The sequence below is a fragment of the Mus musculus genome, chromosome 19, assembly GCF_000001635.26.
Source record: "Mus musculus strain C57BL/6J chromosome 19, GRCm38.p6 C57BL/6J".
Classification (NCBI taxonomy): domain Eukaryota; kingdom Metazoa; phylum Chordata; class Mammalia; order Rodentia; family Muridae; genus Mus; species Mus musculus.
The window spans coordinates 36,390,803-36,411,250 of NC_000085.6; the positions used below are offsets into that span (position 1 = coordinate 36,390,803).

Consider the following 20,448-nt stretch of genomic DNA (forward strand, 5'->3'; position numbering starts at 1 on the left):
CTTAGCCACCCACTGGTTCCTTCTTCGTTGTATAAGCTCTGCTTTTATTGTTCATACTGCCTATGTGTGCCATTATTCTCCCTTCCCCCATTCCTTTAGGTCTCTTCCTCTTTTCTAATAGTCCTTCTTCTGGTTTCATGGCCTATATATGCACACAGTACAAACATGTATACACACACACCTTAGCCTCAGGCAGACTCTTTAGACAAAGGCAAAAAGTAGCACCATACACTGACCCCTTCTGCTACCTGAAGATGAAAATGTGGAACTCTCAGCTCCTTCTCCAGCACCATGTCTGCCATGGGTGCTGCCATGCTTCCCACCATGATGATAATGGACTAAACCTCTGAACCTGTAAGCCATCCCCAATTAAATGTTTGCCTTTATAAGAGTTGCCATGGTCATGGTGTCTGTTCACAGCAATAAAACCCAAACTAAGGCACCAAGGAAGTGACAAAAAAAACTACACTGGAAATTGAAAAACACTAATAAGAAACATGGAAGAGAACACTAGAAGACAGAGATATCACACATGCTCATGGATGGGCAGAATTAATATTGTTACAATGGTGTATTACTGTACATATTCTACAGATTCAATGTGGTCCCCATCAAAATCCTACAGCCATTCTTCATAGAACTTAAAATAAAAAAAAAAAGGTTCTAAAATCCTAAAGTGAAAAAAAAAACCCACAAAATAATCCTTAGTAAAAAAGAAATGCTGAAAATATTACAATACCAATCTCAACAGAAGCATGGTTAACCAAACATCATGAACTGACACAAAACAGATTCTTAGACTAACAGTACAAAGGACTCAGAAATAAACCACACACCTACAGTCATCTAATTTTTGACGAAAGTGTCAAAAATGTACATTGAAGACAGTCTTTTAAACAAGGGGGCAAAGCTAGAATCCAACCCCATGTGTAAAAGTATTAAACCTACAGCCATGTATACAAATCAATTTAAAACCGATCAAAACCCCTCACGTAATGCCTCAAACAGAATCTCCTGGGAGAAACACAGGCAAAGCACTCCAAGGCACAGGTATAGGCAAGGATTTTTCTGAAGAGGCCTCTTGATGCCACAGGAAATAATTCCAAGACCTGCAAGATGAGATTGCATCAAATCAAAGGACTTCTGCACAGCAAAGGAAACCAAAGTGAAGACCCAGCCTCCAGAATGAGAAAAGCTGCCCCAGTAAACACTAGAAGGCTTGCTATGGTCATGGAGTTCTTGAGGCATAGTGGCTATGAATCCCAGAAGATTAAAACCGGGAGATCTCCGAGTTCAAGGTCATCTGGGACACAGCTAGTCCCAGATCCAGGTGTGGTGGCACACACCTTTAATCTGGGCCACACCCTCTGCTGGAGACTTATATAAGGACATTGGAAAGAGGAGGATTGACCATTTCTTCTTTGCCTGCTTGCCGTGTGGGACTGAACAACCGCTAGACCCTTGGCTGACTATTGTTGGGAGTTGGACTACAGACTGTAAGTCATCAAACAAATTTCCTTACTATATAGAGACTACCCATAAGCTCTGTGACTCTAGAGAACCCTGACTAATACAGGTTCTATGGCCTCCAGGGAAGGAAGCATATCCTTTATCTGATAGATGGAAGGAATATTCTATAGATACCTCGTGAGTACATTCGATCTAATGCATAGTTTGATTCTGATGTTTCTTTGTTAATTTTTAGCTTCGATAACTAAAGACGGAAGGAAGTTTTTTAAAATATCACTGTTTTAGTATCAGGGCCTGTTTTACCTTTTATGTATATTAATATTTGTTTCATAAAATTGGAAGCTTCAAAGTTTTGTGGAAATATAATTCATGATTTTTTATTTATTAATGTGTAGTGAAGATATTTATATCTCCTGCCTAATTTTTTTTTAAAGTCTACTTTATAAAGATTCAGAATAGACACACCAGCTTAGCTTTTGGGGATGGGCCTTCCATTCACTTGATAGAGTAGCTTTATCCTTAAACTCAGTTCGTGGATGTCTTTACTGGCTAGATCTGTTTCTTAGAGACAATAGAAAGTTGGATGTAAGTTCTGTTTGGATGATTGGTTTTGGTTTTTCAAGGCAAGATTTCTTTGTGTAGTCCTGGCCGTCCTAGAACTAGGTCTGTAGACCAGGCTGATCTAGAACTCCTATTCCCCTGCCTCTGCCTGAAGGCATGACAACCACTGCCCAGTGGATCTAGTTTTTTGTTCGGTTTTTTGTCGTTTTGACACAATCTTTCTATTGTGCAGCTCTGCCTGTCCTGGAACTCTTATATAGACAGGCCTAGACACCACCAGGATGTGCCTGCCTCTGCCTCCCTGGTACTGGGATTAAAGGTGTGCACCACAAAGCCCAACTCTAGTTATTTAAATCTAGTCAGCCTCTCTGCCCTTCATTAGTGATATGCAGGTATTGGTGATTAAATCATCATTGGAAGACGTTTACTAATTCTTGAGAGTTTATTCCTTTTGGTAGTAGTTGTGGTGGTTGGTTACTGTTGGTTCCTTCCCCGATATAATATCAGGAATTTTTCTGCCTTCTGTATCAGGCATGATAGATTTCTTGTAGGATCCCGTTCATCTATTTATCTTGAAAATGTATCATTTCCTGTGTTCTCTTCTTTGGTTATAGTATTAAGTATCTTGTTGATCATGCGCTGCCTTAGTTTGTGTGTATCATGGAATATTATTCATCAATTTTAAAAGAAAGCTTTGCTGGATATAATAGAGTTGTTTGGCTGGTATTTATTTTCATAACTTAAAGTGTGTTCCTCCATTTAATTCTGGTCGTCAGGGTTTCTCTTGTAAGGTGCACTGTCACCCTGTTTGCTTGTATAAATGAGTTGAGTTTTTCATTTTGTTGTTGTTGTTTGGGGTGTGTGTGTGTGTGTGTGTGTGTGTGTGTGTTTGTGACAGGGTCTCACTGTATAAAGCATGGGAAGCCTGGAGCTCACTGACTGACCAAGATGACCTTGAACTCAGAGATTATTCTGCCTTTCCCTTTCCCGAGTGTTGGGATTAAAGGCCAGCACACCTGGCTGCTGTGTACTCTTGGCATCTTGAATGTGTCATGACAGGGTTCTGTTTCTTTGGAGTTCTAAATACCTCTTCTGCTTGGGCATTCATTCCTTTCTTGAGATTTTAGAAATTTTCAGTTGTAGTTTGTTGGTATTTATTTATTTATTTAAAACTCCAGATGTTATTCCCCTCCCAGTCCATCATCCTCCAACTGATCCACATCCCATACCTCCTCCCCTCACCCCTTCTCCATGAGGGAAGTCCCTGCTCCCCAACCCCCACCCTACCAGACCTCTAAACCCCCTGGGGCCTCCAGTCACTTGAGGGTTGGGTGCATCTTCTCTGACTAAACCCAGACCCAGCAGTCCTCTGCTGTATATGTGTGGGGGCCTCATATCAGCTGGTGTAGGCTACCTGGTTGGTGGTCCAGTGTCTGAGGGATCTTGGGGGTCCGGGTTAATTGAGACTGCTGGTTCTCTTACAGGGTCACCCTCTTCCTCAGCTTCTTCCAGCTTTCCCCTAATTCAACCTCAAGTGTCAGCAGCTTCTGTCCATCGCTTGGGTGTAAATATCTGCATCTGACTCTTTCAGCTGCTTGTTGGGTCTTTCGAAGGGCAGTCATGATAGGTCCCTAAGGTCAACAAGTGGAAGGGCCCAAGTGAGAATGCCTCAGTCCCACTTGGGAGGGAGAAGAAAGCAACCACTAGTGGGGAGGGAGGGAGGAACCTGGGAGGTAAAGAGGATACACAGGGTGAGAGGTGAACATGATCTGGTATTGGGTTGAGGGAGAAAGGACTGAAGCCCTGAGGACAAGCAGAAAGAATGGAAACAGGCAACCTCCGGAGGTAGGAAGTTGGGGCGACCTTCCAGAATGCACCAGAGACCTGGGAGGTAAGAGACTCTCAGGACCTTAGATGAAATGCCCTACATTAGGGAGAGGGAAGTTGCAGAGCCCACCTCCAGCAGAAAGACAGGGCATCAAGTTTGGGATGGGATTGGACTCTGACCCATCATTGTTCCTGTCTGAAAAAACTACAGGGATGGAAATGGAAAGGAGCCTGAGGAAAAGAAGGTCCAGCAACAGTCTCAAAGTGGGATCCAGCTCAAGGGGAGGCCTCAAGACCTAACACTGTTACTGAGGCTGTGCTATACATTTTTAAGTCTGGTCTTTTGATTATATTCCAGAGTTCTTATACAGTGTAGTCATGCTCACTTATTATTGACCTTATTAATGCTTAAATGTAACGTATTCATGGCCGATATTCTTCCTTCTGTTTGGTCTATTGGGGATGTTTTCCGCTGTTTTTAATTTGATTCGTTGAGTTTTTATTTCCAGTGTTTCCTACTTGTTTCACGTCTCCGTTCCCTCTGCGTTTGACCTCCCCGTTGGTGACTTTCTCATGTATTCTGCCATTTTTCCCATCCATTTGGCTGATGTCTTCATCTGTGTTGTTGCCTTTCTACTCCATGCCCTAGACTAAATTCTTCCCATGCATTTTTTTTCCTGTTCTTTTTCACGTCCTCTACAGTAAGCCGGGAATTCTTTACCCAGCTCTCTTATTTCAGTACAGGGTTGGGTTTAGTAGTTGAGGAGTTGTGAACTTCTGGAGAAGTCACATGGCTTTGTGTCCCACATTCCTGCATTAAGATTTTGCATCTGTCAGTTTGACTTAGCTTTTCTGGTTTATTTAGAGGGTCTTCACTCAAAGCCAACTTGACTCAAGGCCGAATCCCCCATCCCATTCAGAACAGAGAACACAAACTGTTTTGGCAGCAACACCACCAAACTGTACAAGACAAATGCACTTGATGGTGCCAGGAGAGGCATTGGAAAGTAAAATGCCGGCCTCACAGGTGAGGGGACCTGTGGGCAGATCCCCAGACTCTGCTCACAGGTGCCTGGAATCCTGGTGCTGTTGGGGGAATAGAGACAGGCTGTCTCTTGCGTTCTGGCCAGTCTCCTCAAAAGATAAGCACCAGGCTATTGTGAGAGAGCCTGTCCCTAAAGATAAGGTAGAGAGTGATCAAAGAAGATACTCAAGTGTTGACCTCTGGCCTCAAACACATGCCCACACCTGTACATGCACACATAAGCACAGAAACATGCACAAAGAAATATACTTAGAATTCCGCCCCAATGATCACTAAAAACAGAGAGTAGTAAAACTACTGATACTGTGAAGCTAAAAAGTTAGTTATTTAGAGGAGGCTGGAAAGATGGCTCAGTGGTTAAGAGCACTGACTGCTCTTCCAGAGGACCCAATTTTCATTCTCCTCACACATAGCAGCTTACAACTGCCTGTAGGTTCTCTTCCAGGGAATCTAATGCTCTCGTCTGGCCTCCATAGGCACCAGGTACACATATGGTACACAGACATACATGTAGGCAAAAACCCCATATTCATAATAAAATAATACAAATATATAGAGCAAGCATGAAAATAGTAAATTATTTTGAATATTAGATTTCATGTCTGCCATAAGGAGCTTCTTAGAACTTAAGTGGTCTCAAGAGTCGAGACTCACAGATTCTAGTAGCTTCTTTTATAGCCTTCCAAGTACGCCACTCATTTTCTGGTATCATCCGGTAAAGCTGCTCATCTTGATATTTCTGTGCTATGTAATGTAGAAATATGAGCCAGTTAAAAATGTGATTGTTGATGGCGGGTAGTATACCTGAAGCAGGAGGATTGCTAGTTTCAGGCCAGCCTTGCCTGTGTAGTGAGCTTGTTTTCACTATGGACAACATTGTAAAACCTTGCCTCCAAAACAGAGAATAGAAAAGAAATGTCTCTGTAATGCTTGAGAAAGCACATCTATTTGTTAAGGTGTTGTCTTTAAACTGTACTATTTATATATAAATATGTGTGAAGCCATTGCAGTAACTATTTGGCTATCTGCAATGTAAATTAGTTCCAAGCCAGATAGAAGTATTTGATTGATATGACCTAGTGGCGCAGGCCTTTAATCCCAGCACTCGGGAGGCAGAGGCAGAGGCAGGTGGATTTCTGAGTTCGAGGCCAGCCTGGTCTACAGAGTGAGCTCCAGGACAGCCAGGGCTATACAGAGAAACCCTGTCTCAAAGAAGAAGAAGAAGAAGAAGAAGAAGAAGAAGAAGAAGAAGAAGAAGAAGAAGAAGAAGAAGAAGAAGAAGAAGAAGAAGAAGAAGAAGAAGAAGAAGGAGAAGGGAGGAGGAGGGAGGAGGAGGGAGGAGGAGGGAGGAGGAGGGAGGAGGAGGGAGGAGGAGGGAGGAGGAGGGAGGAGGAGGGAGGAGGAGGGAGGAGGAGGGAGGGAAGAGGGAAGAGGGAAGAGGGAAGAGGGAAGAGGGAAGAGGGAAGAGGGAAGAGGGAAGAAGGAAGAAATAATGACCTAATCCAAAAGGCTATCTGAAATTGACTACAATAGGTGGTGATTTTACATAAAACCAGTCTGGTTTATAGTCACTAATACGAACAAAGACTCAGAGGCACTTCGTTTCTTCTTACTTTAGTTAAGTAAGAGGACCTCGGAACCCTTGTTTTCTCCAGATGTAGGCCACATGAAACTACAGCCTTCAGCCTTCTGGCCAGTCAGTCCATTGCAATTTGTTATACCTTTAAAGAACTTATTTCTACCGAAAGTTAAGGTTTTGAAATTGTTTTGGAGAGCACAGTTCCCCACTAGTGACATTTGAAATAAATCTGTGTAATATTTAATGTATAATATTTAAGATAACATTTAACACATGATATGGCATATTAAAGTTGTAATGTTATAGATAAGTTAATAGCTTTATATAAAGGGCATATAAGGCTTATAAACCAAGAAGAAAAACATGGCATGTCTATATACATGTCAAGTATGTATATTACAAGTTCTACTTGCTTGGCTTGCTAGTGACTAGTTGGTTGCTGGATGCTTCTAACGTGAGCTGTCTTAATAGACATAAAGGCTTCATATTTGTAAATATCAGTATTTACGGACCTCATGTCTGTGCTTCTCAGTCCTGTTTCTAATTACAGAAAGTGTTTCCTTCTAGTAGTGAAAGTGAATTGCTTCAGTTAGAACTTATTAAGACTTCCTCTGTAAAGAGGATCCAAGAATTAAGGAGACACTCTTAGGGATGTGAAGACCTACCAACTTAGTTACCAAGTCCCCGGGACCTTCCGGGGGCACCTAGTGATGCCCAGCATTTGTTTAGCATTCGAGGAAGTGACATCATGGTACATGCAAATCAGGAGCCACAGCTCCTAACAAGGCTTGCTTTTCAAAGGATAAGATTATATGCATTAGCCAGGCGGTGGTGGTGCACGCCTTTAATCCCAGCAGAGGCAGGCGGATTTCTGAGTTCAAGCCCAGCCTGGTCTACAAAGTGAGTTCCAGGACAGCCAGGGCTACACAGAGAAACTCTGGGAGGGAGGGAGGGAGGGAGGGAGGGAGGGAGGGAGGGAGGGAGGGAGGGAGGGAGGGAGAGAGAGAGAGAGAGAGAGAGAATGAATGTGCCTTTACCTCTCTTTGAATTTGGGAGCATATAGTAAATTAAAACTGGCAGTATCGAAGTGGTCTGATAACAGAGCTTCTCCTAACTCACCAGTGATAGAGGTAGTGAATGGGCCTCCCTCTCGGTGATTCTGTGCAATGTGCCTTGAGATTGCCCGGTGTGGTCATCCTCAAAAGCTAGGCGCCAGGAGTGCTGTATCTGTCTGTAGCTTGCAGCTGTCAGAGCAGACCTCCTTCCCGCCAGCCAATGGTGGCAGATCTAGGTCCGCAGCTGCAGCACCTGTATTTTCAGAGGTGCCCTACCTGGTTGCAGCTGCTGTTTTTTCAAAGGTGAAGTGATTGTGGGCTATCTCCACCTTTGCCTCCAGGGTCTCTTCTCAGCCAGGATCTGGCAGCCAGCTGCCCTGAGGCTACAGCTACCACAAAAGGCTCTACCGGCTTGAGTAGATAGCTTACAGTTCTCTCTTAGGTCATCACCCAAGAATCCCAGACAAAATGGAGGAAAGGATCCTCTAAACAACACTAGGGCTTCTGGGTATTTTGAAATGAGAGGTGAGAGGTCAAGATCCTTACTTAACAAATAGGACAGAAAGTTTCTGATGAACGTTTGTTGTCACCTTCTTGAAAGTCAGGGGAATATAATCTTGAATCTGCGTGACTTATGGCTATATCCATTTTTTAATTTCATCTTGTGATAACCAGTTTAAGCCAAGACTTGTATTACTCATTTGCCCCATAAATAACAATCTTAGCTTTAAATTCCTGGAGGGTGGAAAGCAGACATCTTGCAGGTCAGCTCGCTTTTCCTCCCGGCGTACTAAAAGGAAACAAAGTGTATGAAGAAATCTGTTTCTAAGCATGTGTTTGTGCGAGGGACTTTAATTAAATAAATGCTCCACTATTGTTGTGCTTCCATAGCAAGGAGCAGTACAGATGTGGGGACTGTAAGTTAATTCGAAAGAATGTTTGTCTGTGGTATGTAGTCAGTGGAACTGGTGGTGTGATACCACATACTTCACAAAGCTCCTGTGTGATGTGTGCCACTTAACTGATGAGAAAACTAAGGCTGGCTGGTTAGTTGGCCTGAAACATAAACCCAGAAACAACTGTATCATGATCTGAACATAGGCAGCCTTGCCTGCAAAGGTGGACTCTATTCCTTCCCATTCAGCAAACACGTAATAAGAATCAGTTGCATTTTAGGCTCCACCGTAGGGATCAGCAGGGGTGGCATTTGTGTGTATACATTTCTATATATATATATCCCTGCCTTTGGGGAGCTGATGCTCCGGTCACTGTCTGTCTATGTGGCTGACTTACATTTCCGGGTGCCGCCTTTCTTAAGATGCTTTGACGCTGGCGCTCTTCACCTGACTTTCTGTGAAGAAGACATTATAGATTTCATATCAGGAGAGACTGTCTCGAGGTAGATAATTCTTCCCAGCAGAGGTAACTATTCAAGGCAGATTGTCTTTCTCTCCTCTTGAACTATGAAGAGGACATTACCGTGGTCCCAAAGGTTCATGATTCTGAAGTCCAAGAGTTAGCTCATGTCTCCCTGCTTGAAATTAGACCCCTGTCTCTGGCATTCTAACACAGAGACAGGAGAGAGAAAAGAAATGTCTAAGGTAGTCCTTGAATACCTGAAAACAACAAATAGACTATGAAAAACCTCAAGGGTTTTTTGGTTTTTTGGTTTTTCGAGACAGGGTTTCTCTGTATAGCCCTGGCTGTCCTGGAACTCACTATGTAGACCAGGCTGGGCTCAAACTCAGAAATCCACCTGCCTCTGCCTCCCGAGGGCTGGGATTAAAGGCGTGCACCACCACTCCCGGCCCTCTGAGTTTTTTAAGTCTTTTTTTTTCCCTCTCTCCTCCCCTCCATCTGAGCTTCAAGGTCCAAGATGGGATTGTGAGAGGAGGAAGAAGAGCTTCCACTCTTGAGGCTTTCCTCCTCTTCCTTCCCCTCTTCCTCCTTCTCATCTTCCTCCTCTTCTTCCTCTTCCTCTTTTTTTCCTCCTCCTTCTCCTTTCTCTTCCTCCTCTTCTTCCTCTTTCTCCTTTCCCCCCTCTTCTTTCTCCTTTCTCCTCTTCTCCTCCTCTTCCTTCTCTTCTTCCTCTTCCTCTTCCTCCTCTTTCTCCTCCTCCTTTTCCTCCTCCTGGCTGCTTGCCAGCCCAGCGGTCAACACTGCTTACCTGACAGTCCACTGCTGACTCTGTACTCCTCCCCGAAGCCTCATCTCCTCCTTGCCCCTTAGGAGTCTGCTAATCCTGGCAGATGTGGGCTCAGATAGCTCAAGTGAAGGCTCATTAACTCCCCATATGGAGAATCTGTATTTTATTGGGAGGAAAAAAAAAAAAAACAAAACAACTTCTGTTACTCCCTCAGTAGAGGGAAGTAAGTAAATTCTTAATGTTGACCTAGTTATTAAAACTTTTATAGACACTAGTTTCCTGGTGGAACCTTCAAGATTCTCTGTCTTGAGTGGGCTGCAGAGGAAGGAGTCTCTCCTGACCCATTGCCTCCTTTCATGAATCATCTCAAGCCAATTAGTTATAATAACAAAATATGAAGAGAATTTTGCTGTATGTAATGTTTAAGACGGTGATACAGCCTCAGAGTTTAGCTGGGGGTGTAGCTCAGTGGTAGTACACTTGCCTAGTATAATAAGCTCCCCCACCAGATGGGAATGGTGGCACACACCTTTAATCCCAGCAGTAGATCAGTCTAGAAAAACCAAAACAAACAAAAAACAAAAAAAAAGCCCCCCACCCCCCACCCCTGGGGTTTGATCCCAAATGCTCGAATTGCTTGCCATGCAAGCTCGATATCCTAAGCTTGATCCTAGAACCTATGTTAAAAGGAGAGAACCAACTTCTAAAATGTGTCCTCCGTCCCCAGCAATCTGCTCACTACTGTAGACTTATGTGAAGACTCACCCCAGCACAGGTGCTCGCACGGGCCTGTGTGTGCACTGAGTAAACCTATAAAAACGTTTAAGATTCAAAGTAAATGAAAATAAAACTGGTCTCTTGGTACTAGATCTGCTGTTTAATTCTTATCCACAGCAATTGATAAAGTAAAAACTTTCCCTGGAATTTATCTTTCTGGTATTTGGTTGTTGATGTCGCTGGAGTTTCTTGAGTGTCTCCTCACTTAGAATAAATACTCTGCCTGGAGATTTAGGGAATTGTTCTTGCTTTCTACCTTTAAATTTCCCGTCCATTCATCATCCCCAGACTTCAGTCTAACCTCCTACAGATCTGAAATGTCACAGTTCTGATGGCTGCAGAGATTCAGTTTTCCTTATAGTTTGATAGTATTTCAATTGTATTCTCTCTGTATGTGTGTATGTGTGCAGGTGTGTGAGGGGAGTGTTTTGCTTGTGTGCATATTTGTGTACCACCTGCCTGCAATGCCTGTGGAGGCTACAAGAGGGTATAGCATCCCCTAGGTCTAAAGTTAGTTGTGAGGCACTAGTTGGAATTCAAACTGGGAATGGAATACAGGTCCTCTGGAAGACCTCTTAACCTCTGAGCTATCTCTCAAGCCCGTCAGTCCTGTCCATCAGTCAGTCTTCAAGAATTATTGGAACTTGCTCCATCCAACCATTAATGCCATAGTAAAGAAAACTAGGTTTGTCGTCCACACCCACCTCCTCTTTTCAAAGAAGGAAAAACGTTGACTTTTCATGTTAGCACGATACGTTTAAACTGCTTTAACATATTGGACTAGGAAGATGGCTCAGCAGTTAAAGTATCTGCCACAAAAGCGTGAGGACTTGAGTTTGGGTCACCAGCATCCATGTCACAGCTGAGTGTTGTTAGAGCAGCGAGAACAGAGACCGGTGGGTCCCCAGAGCTCACCGTGTAGCCAACTGGTGCGACTCTGGTTCAGGTCTCAAAAGATCAGGTGAGGAAGGATGGAGCCATGAGATGCCATCCTGGCTACACACTCAACGTCCATACACATACGTGCACAACAAAAAGAAAGCATGCTTTTTGTTCCAGAGTCTTAGTATTGTGCCTGTTGCTGGCATTCCCCTGCTGGGTTCTCCTCTCTAGCTCTCCCATTTGTCCCTCAGATCCATAGCCTTTGGGATTGTGCCTTGCAACCTTTCTAGCAGGCAAGGTGGGCACACATGGGACTCACCTCTTGACCCCTGCACACCGCTGCTGCTTTTACATGCAGTTCCTATCATTTGCTCGTGTTCTGTTTAACACCATTGTCTTAGTCAGGGTTTCTATTCCTGCACAAACATCATGACCAAGAAGCAAGTTGGGGAGGAAAGGGTTTATTCAGCTTACAATTCCATACTGCTGTTTATCACCAAGGAAATCAGAATGGGAAATCAAGCAGGTCAGGAAGCAGGAGCTGATGCAGAGGCCATGGAGGGATGTTCCTTACTGGCTTGCCTCCCCTGGCTTGCTCAGCCTGCTCTCTTATAGAACCAAGACTACCAGCCCAGAGATGGTCCCACCCACAAGGGGCCTTTCCCCCTTGATCACTAATTGAGAAAATGCCTTACAGTTGGATCTCATGGAGGCATTTCCTCAACTGAAGCTCCTTTCTCTGTGATAACTCCAGCTGTGTCAAGTTGACACAAAACTAGCCAGTACAACCATTAACGAACTTGATATATCTCTATATAACTCTTTCCTGTGGCTAAGTCTCCACTCCCTGGTGTGGTTTTAATTAACAGTCCTGGAAGGCAGGGATTATACCTTTATCACATTCTGTGAAGATTCACCCAAGAACAAAATCAAAGAAAAATAAAATAAAATAGAAGCTCTGTCCTCCAATGTGACTATCTGGGTTGTTTGTTTAATAAGCATTTCTTGGAGTGCTTGCTACACTGGGGATGCAAAGTCAGGACAAATACCCTGGGCTCACATTCTAGTTCAGATTACAAAATACATTGGAGGCTCTAAGTCAGGGAGGTAGGTGACTTGAGAAAGTAAGATCCATGTGATCAATCAGCTGTGATGCTTGGGGCTGAAAAGATGGCTCAGCAGGTAAAGCACTTGCCAAGCAATGTGAGGACCAGAGTTTAGATCCTGTATTCACATAAGTTCTGGGTAGGTATGTCAGCCCAACTGTAATGCCAGTACTCAGCAGACCCAACCAGATCCTAGAGCTATCTATATTGGCAAGTTCTATCTAGTTTCTATTAGAGACACGCCTCAATGGATATACTGGAAAGTGGTCAAGGAACATACCTGACATCCGCCTTAGGCTTCCACATGCACGCACGTACTTGTACACATGCACCACATAGGTGAAGACACCTTGCATGCAGACACATACATGCAAAAGACAATGTGTTGTCTTGTATATGTGTGGTCTGTGCCTACAGAGAAGGCTCGGGGATTTGAGGTGTCTAGAAGATGCCATTTGAAATCAGTGGATACCTAGAAAGTACAAAAGGATTGTTCCGATTTAACAGGAGTAGGCAAGATTGACAGGGTTAGATTAGGGTGTCAGATTGTAAGAGGGTGGACCATTTAGCCAGCCTGAGGTGAAGGACCTGCATTAAAGCTTGGAAGTCATGAGGGACTGTGGAGGTGACAGGGATCTGGGGTGACCTTATATCAACTGTTTTAACATTCTTTTAAGAACAAAGGGCTCTTTTAAAACAAGGGGGCAAGATGTGGCATACTGTAGCTAGGAATCCTGTGGCTCTGCTGGGTGGGCACAGTGTGACAGCTCTGTGAGCAGAGTTGAGTCATAGTCTGCTGAGTATGAAGAGAAGAGATGATAGTGGCCTGAGCAAGCAGGGGTAGGAATCTGGGAGATGCTGGCAAACTCCTGGACAGTTCCTGGGTTGTGGAAATGCTCACAGTGAGAGAGAGGGAGACGCTGTGCCTTCAATCAGTTCTCTGTCCCCATCTTCCCCACCCCCGCCACTCCTCCATCACCAATTTTAGGCAGTCATTGACTTTGAGCTATAATATTTATGGTTGTAACATAAAGTCACTTGGGCCCAACAGAATACTTACATTAAATTTTAATAATTTTCTACAATCTAGGAAGACATTTATATTATAGAAGACAGTTTATATGTTAACAATCCTCTGTTAAAAGACAATATTGGACATTTTTCAATTGCGGGCACTGAGAGACTGAGGCCAGAATGCCAGAGGGAGATAGTGAGCCCCTCTGTAACCCTTTGGCTCCAGATGGCCATGATGTGCATGATCTTCATTCCTTCCACCAATCAAAACTGACCAATGAAGACTTCAGGAAACTTCTTATGACCCCAAAAGCTGTACCTCCTTCTGCACCACCTTCTGAGTCGAGTCACCATGAGATGCCAAGAGAGCAAAATGAGGAAGAAGACCCAGCTGCACAAAGGAGGAAAAAGAAAAGTTATTATGCCAAGCTTCACCAGCAAGAAATTGAGAGAGAGAGACATAGAGAGAAACAGAGAGAGAGAGAGAGAGAGAGAGAGAGAGAGATTGAACTATCTCTTGGAGAAATACTGGGGCCATCCATGCCAAGGAACGGAGAGATGGTGTGCACAAAGGTTATGGAGAACATGAGCTGATAAGTACCACAGCCAACTACAGGGCCGTGGGCCCCACTGCTGAGGCAGACAAATCAGCAGCAGAGGAGAAGACGGTTGATTCAGGCGTCTAAATTCTTGGGTGGTGATATGGAACACACCCATTTGGTGAAAGGTTTGGAATTCGTGTTGCTTCAGAAGGTGCGTGCTGAGATTGCCAGCCAAGAGAAGGAGGAAGAGGAACCCATGGAAAAGCTCCAAAAGGAAACCAAGAAAGATGAGGATCCTGAGGACAAAATTGAATCTAAAGCACGCCTTGGCCGAAATGTGTATCGGGTGCTTTGCAAGAGTAAACCATATGAATGCAATGAGCTGTATGACCTATGTAGTAGACCTGGATGATGAGAACGCAGACACAGATCTCCCCACCGCTCTCATACGCAGCAAGGCTGATTGCCCCACTATGGAGGCCCAGACTACACTGACTACAAATGACATTGTTATTAGCAAGCTCACCCAGGTTTTGTCATATCTGAGGCAGGGGACCCGAAACAAGAAACTGGAGAAGGGTAAAGGAAAACTGGAAGAAAAGAAACCTCCTGAGGCTGACATGAACATTTTTGAAGACCTTGGGGATTATGTTCCTTCCATAACCAAGACACCTCGGGACAAGAAGCGTGAGGGGTACCAGGAACATGACCATGAATATGATCGGGAACGGGAGCAAGAGAAGGAAAAGAAAAGGCACTGTCACTTTGAGAAGCCAAAGGAGGAGGATGAGCCCATGGATGTTGACAGAGGACCTGAGTTGATCAAGTCTATCAATGAGCAACGGAGTTGATCAAGTCTATCAATGAGACATTTGCTGGGTCTGCTGGTTGGGAAGGCACCGAATCACTGAAGAAGTCAGAAGATAAGAAGCAGCTGGGTGATTTCTTTGGTATGTCCAACAGTTAGGCAGAACGCTATCCAGCCAGGATGGATGGCATGGCTGTAGATAGTGATGAAGAGGTAGATTATAGCAAAATGGACCAGGGTAAACAAGAAGGATCCCTTAGGCCTCCCGGGATTTTGATACTCAGGAGGAATACAGTGAGTACATAAACAACCAGGAGACTTTGCCCAAGGCTGCATTCCAGTATGGTATCAAGATGTCCGACGGACGGAAAACCAGACGGTTCAAAGAAACCAATGAGGAGGCAGAGCTTTGACAGTGGAAGAAAATAAGTGCAGGGATTGAGAAGAGGAAGAAGATGGAAGCAGATAGGGTTGAAGTGAAAAGACCAAAGTACTAATCCCTAGTTCCAGCCATCACCACGTGGCTGTTCTTAGTTGCTTCTTTCTACAATTCCTCAGAAGGTTGCAAACTGTTTTTTGTTCGTGAATGTTTCTAAACTGCTCTTCTGAAGGCCCTGAGTTCAATTCCCAGCAGCCACATGGTGGCTCACAACCATCTGTAATGAGATCTGACGCCCTCTTCTGGTGTGTCTGAAGACAGCTACAGTGTACTTATTTATAATCGTTAATAAATCTTTGGGCCAGAGTGAGCAGGACTGAACAAGCGGGGTTGACCGGAGCAAGCAGAGGTCCTGAATTCAATTCCCAACAACCAGATAAAGGCTCACAACTATCTGTACAGCAACAGTGTACTCATATATATAAAATAAATAAATCTTTCTAAAAAATGAGTGGTGGAAATGGGTGCTGTTACTAGCTCTCCTCCTCTTCTGCCCCTTCTCCATCCATTTGTGTAGGGTGGGGAGGCAGGCAGTTCTTAAGTTATTCTGTTAACTGTGTATCCCATAACTTCATGTACTTGAGAATTTCTAAAAGGCATAAATAAAACTGAACTGATGCTTTTGTCTTGGCTCAACCCAAATCAGCTGTGATTTTTGGATTTGCACTTTGTGGGGGGTTGGGGGTCTTGTGTCTGTAAAATGAAGTGAAACATTCATGTCCCAGTGCTATATACTTAGAGCACCAGGAATGCGTTGATCTATCTTGCCATTGTTTTTGTTGTTATTTTTAAAAAATATTTATTTATTTATTTATTTGTTATATGTAAGTACACTGTAGTGTGTCTTCAGACACTCGAGAAGAGAGCATCAGATTTCGTTATGGATGGTTGTGAGCCACCGTGTGGTTGCTGGGATTTGAACTCAGGACCTTTGGAAGAGTAGTCAGTGCTCTTAACCACTGAGCCAGCTCATCAGCTTCTTTGTTGTTATTTTTAATCAGACTAATGTTTATATTTTAAATTACTTTTCCGTGGGTCTTATTGTTTTATTTTCTCGAAGCACTGGGAATTTATAGCTTTGTATCTGCAGGGCAAGCAAATCACTTGCTTTTTTTTTTTTTTAAATAACTTTTTTGGGGTAAGAGACTCAGATGGTTTCTAAAGAAGAGAGAGAAGAAATCGCAAACTGGTGAATAAGAATTGTCCCATTTGAGCCAGATATTTGAATGCTTACTTATCAAGTTCATCAGGGGTGGGCTTTCAGGTTTCAAAAGTACATGCCGAGCCCACTCTCTCTCTTGGCCTAACTGGGATCAGGAATTAGCTCTTAGCTACTTCTCCAGCCTGCTACTTCACACCTGCCTGCCACCATGTCCTCTCCTGGGATGGAAATGAGCTAGTCCCTGGGGCTGTCAGCAAGCCCCCAGTTAAGTGCTTTTTCTTCCAGAAGAGTTACCGTGGTCTCTGGTCTCAGTTTCTCTTCACAGCAAAGAATGGATGACTAAGACACTGTTTGGCTTCAAATGTAAGTAGGGACTCAAAACACTGGTGTCCCCACAAAGGATGGGACCCAATGGCATCTCTCAGTCTTACTCCAGCATCTCCATTTCCACGGCCACCGCAGGGGACTGCGTAGGGCTTTGGCATCAGCACTCCCTCTCTCCCTCCTTTGCTGGGGTATGTCCTCCCGGAGTCCGAGTCCAAGATCATTTCTGAAAATACTGGGCAGCTCACTTACCGATCACCAACTGCATTCCTCTCGGAGTTCTCAATGTTTGTACTCCTGGAAAAGACATTTAAAACACTTGCAGACACAAACTAGAACAATATTAGGCCATTGTGTGTGTGCTACAGTGTATATAACAGGATCTTCCATTTCACATTTTAATAGAACTTAGTGTGCAATCCATTGCCTATTTTATTTTATTCTGGTTTTTCGAGACAGGGTTTCTCTCTGTGTAGCCCCAGCTGTCCTGAAACTCACTCTGTAGACCAGGCTGGCCTCGAACTCAGAAATCCGCCTGCCTCTGCTTCCCAAGTGCTGGGATTAAAGGTGTGAGCCACCACTGCCTGGCCCCATTGCCTATTTTAAATATACTAGAAATAGGTTGGCTTTTCTCATTTGGATACATTCAGTATGAAAGACATGAAGCCTACAGTCACTTGACTTGTTTTCTTTTGCTTACTGTAATTACTGTGTCTTGCAGAAGTCATCCCAACCTTGAGTCGGAGTTTCAAAAAGGGGTCCTTAAGAGGATTATAATCACTTAAAGCTCTGTATTCTTCCTGCAGCGATATTCAAATGAATTTGTTTTACCTGCATCTAATTTACCTGTTTAGTTATAAAAATGGCTAGTTTTAAAGGCATCCTGTTCTGCCCCGTGCATTTTAAATTTGAGGTATATCTCTGGACACCTGTGCACGCCTGGATTGTTGTTTTGTTCTTGAAGTCACCTCCGCAATCTGTCACTAGCCAGAGGTTCTGCCTGTCTGGAGGAGATAAAGCGAATGCTCTGCATTCTCTCCGAATTCTTCAGCCACCTTTGCTCTGGCTCGTACAAAAGAGATGCTGGAACTGCAGCCCTGATTCTCTTTCTGGTGTGCAAGATTGAAGGTTACTTTGCAGCTTGCGCTTTGGAGAATTCTCCTTTGATATTTGGTTAGTAAGTGATGGCTACCTTGCTTTGCCTAGGATCCTAGGGATCCTAGATTATAGTCTTCTAAGAAGTGAAGTACTGGGTCTAAGTTATGCTCAGTAGGAATTTATGAGTTTGGGGAAAGCAGTAGGAGAGGAGTATAGGTCACCTTTCAAGGAATCCTCCTTTTCTGTTAATGAATGGTGTCTCCGAAGTCTCAAAGTCCACTAGAAAGAGCACTGGGGTTTTTGTTTGTTTTGAACCTTGCAAACAGCAATAAATTTTTACCACTTTACCTGTATTTGTCAGTGATTCTGATTGCTAGACCTATCATACTGCTACAAGTTCAATGGTGATTTCTAAATAAGGTTCATTGCAAGCCAGTGTCTTCATGTCCAGTACGGCCTCGTGGGTCCAGTGTGGAGAACAATGCCTCCTATGAAACTGTTCTTCGATGTCTTAAGTTATATTTATTTATATGAATGTTTGTGAGTTTGTCCTCTGACCTATAGAGGTCAGAGAACAGCTTGCAGGGGTCGTTCTGTCCATTCTCTCCTTCCGTTGAATGCTGAGGACTGAGCAAGTCTCCTCAGGCATGGCTTCAAGTGCCTTTACCGGCTGAGCCATCTCACCGCCCCAAGGAGAAAATTCAGTGAGGTGACTCAGTGCTCAACGCTGACCATTGCTTTTGAACCGGCCAGGCAAAGCGTACTGGTCATTGTTAAGACTGAAAACAACCCTGAGAGGGATGGCGAGGATAAGAACGGAGATAAAATTCGGCCACAGCTACGTGTCACACAGGAGCAACAAGGGTGGGGGGCAGGGCACTCAGGGTGTCCCAGGCGCCTAGGAGGAGCACGAGCCGGCGGGCGTGGGCTGGGGGCGTGGCCGGCGGGAAGGGGCGTGGCCCACGAGGAAAGGGCGTGGGGACGGGGCGTGGTCGGCGAGAGAGGCGTGGCCTGCGGGCAGGCGGGCGGCTCTGGCGGTTGGAGGTGGGTGGAGCTGCCCTTGGAGGCGGCACCGGCCTGGCCCCGAGGCCCGCCGCGCCCTATCGCGCCAGAGCCGAGTGGCCCCGCGGAGCCCGCGCGCTCCCGCCTGCTGGGGGAGGGCGGACAGGGCGCGGGGGACCAGACAGGCCGCGGCGGGCGCTGTTTCTCTTTCGCTTTCCCGGGCTCGGAGGCGGGCGCGCCGGCGGGCTGAAGAGCGGCGGCGGCCGCTGGGTAGGTACCGCGCGGGGGCGGCCCGGCCGCGCGCCAAGTTTGCGCCGGCGGCCGCGGCGCCCCAGACACCTGCCGCGCCGGGCGCTGGAGCCGGAGCCGCTCGGGGGCGGGGCGGGCGCGCGGGGTTTCGGGGCAGCGCTCGGGGGCGGCGCGGCCGGCCCGCGGAGACTCGTCCTGTCCCGTGGTCCCCGCGCGAGTAGCCCCGGCTCCTGAGCCGAGCACCTGCCCGGCGGTGAAGGGCTCGAACCTCCGGGACCCGCGCCGGCTGACGCGGAAAAGTTGCCGCCGGCCGGCCGCGCGACACCGCAAGCGCTCGCTTCCTTTCCGTGTCGGGGTGACAGGGCTCTGGGCTTGGGATTGGGACTGCGTTTCCCACCGGTTTGCCTCGAGCGAGCGCTCACGTAAGTCCTGGGAGCAAGGGAAAGTCGAGAGAGGAGCGGGGACCCAGGCGAGGATATTAATGCTTTGCTGAAGGTCACGAAGGCCAGAACCCCGACATTGCAATTAATTAAATTACACTTTCTGTCATATCCTTGACACTATTTTCCCAAGGAGTAGACGCTCCGAGCTTATACCCTGAACGTTCACAGTGAGGGTGTGCTGCTGGAATGATGCCTTCTAGACTTTTCCAGTTATTTTATACTCGCCTATGTGTTAACAGCCAAGGTAGTGGAAAAGTTTCTGCCTAATGAGTGAGATTCGTGTAGGATGAACCTACTGAAATCAGCATCTTCATTGTTTTCTAAGGTCATCTTTCTTGTAGGGAATTTGCAAAACTTTTTAAATAACCTAACAAGCTAGTGATTAGTAAAATTCTAAGAAGAATTAATGACATTTCTTCAGTTTTCACTGTTCACTATTTCATTTAATCATCGCCTTTCTAGGTCGCTGGAGCTCTTATTTTTATCTTACAAATAAAGCAATGAAATAAATAGCTACTTGAGACTAACTGTGGCTGGTATCTGTTAGAACTTTCTCACTAATAGAGGAAAAAAAGAATGAATTTTGGTAGAGTGCTTGCCTAACATGCACTGTGCCTGAGTTTGATCCCTGTCACAGTGCAAACTGGGAGTGGTGGGTCACACCTGTATTACCGGCATGCTAAAGGAGGAGGAGGCAGGAGGATCAGAAATTGAAGGTCATCCCCTCTAAACCAGGAGTTGTATGCCAACCTGGGCTATAAGAAACCCAGCCCAGAAAAATAAGAATGAATGAATGAATGAATGTTAAATCAGTGAAAAAAAGTAACTGGGGAGAAGTAAGCATTAGCAAATAGGGATTACAGTGAGGATAGTGTCAGAGAGGGACACAGGGACAAGGATGGTGCAGTGATGAAGAGGA

At 45.2% G+C, this 20,448-nt stretch overlaps 1 protein-coding gene and 1 pseudogene across 6 annotated transcripts in view; both read left to right on the forward strand.

Annotated features, from left to right (window-relative positions):
- Pcgf5 (polycomb group ring finger 5) overlaps positions 1–20,448 on the forward strand; it is a 112,642-nt gene that overhangs the window by 42,474 nt on the left and 49,720 nt on the right. For 2 of the 6 annotated variants that reach the window (NM_001368691.1, NM_001368693.1), the window contains exon 1: positions 18,946–19,107. The exons of 3 other annotated variants lie outside the window; for them this stretch is intronic. The gene's annotated coding sequence lies outside the window, so the exon portion shown is untranslated. Of the gene's footprint in view, positions 1–18,945; positions 19,108–19,254; positions 19,509–20,448 lie in introns of those variants that run through there. One more of the 6 variants, XM_011247392.3, reaches the window with a different exon arrangement.
- On the forward strand, positions 13,602–15,409 carry Gm9042 (predicted gene 9042; annotated as a pseudogene).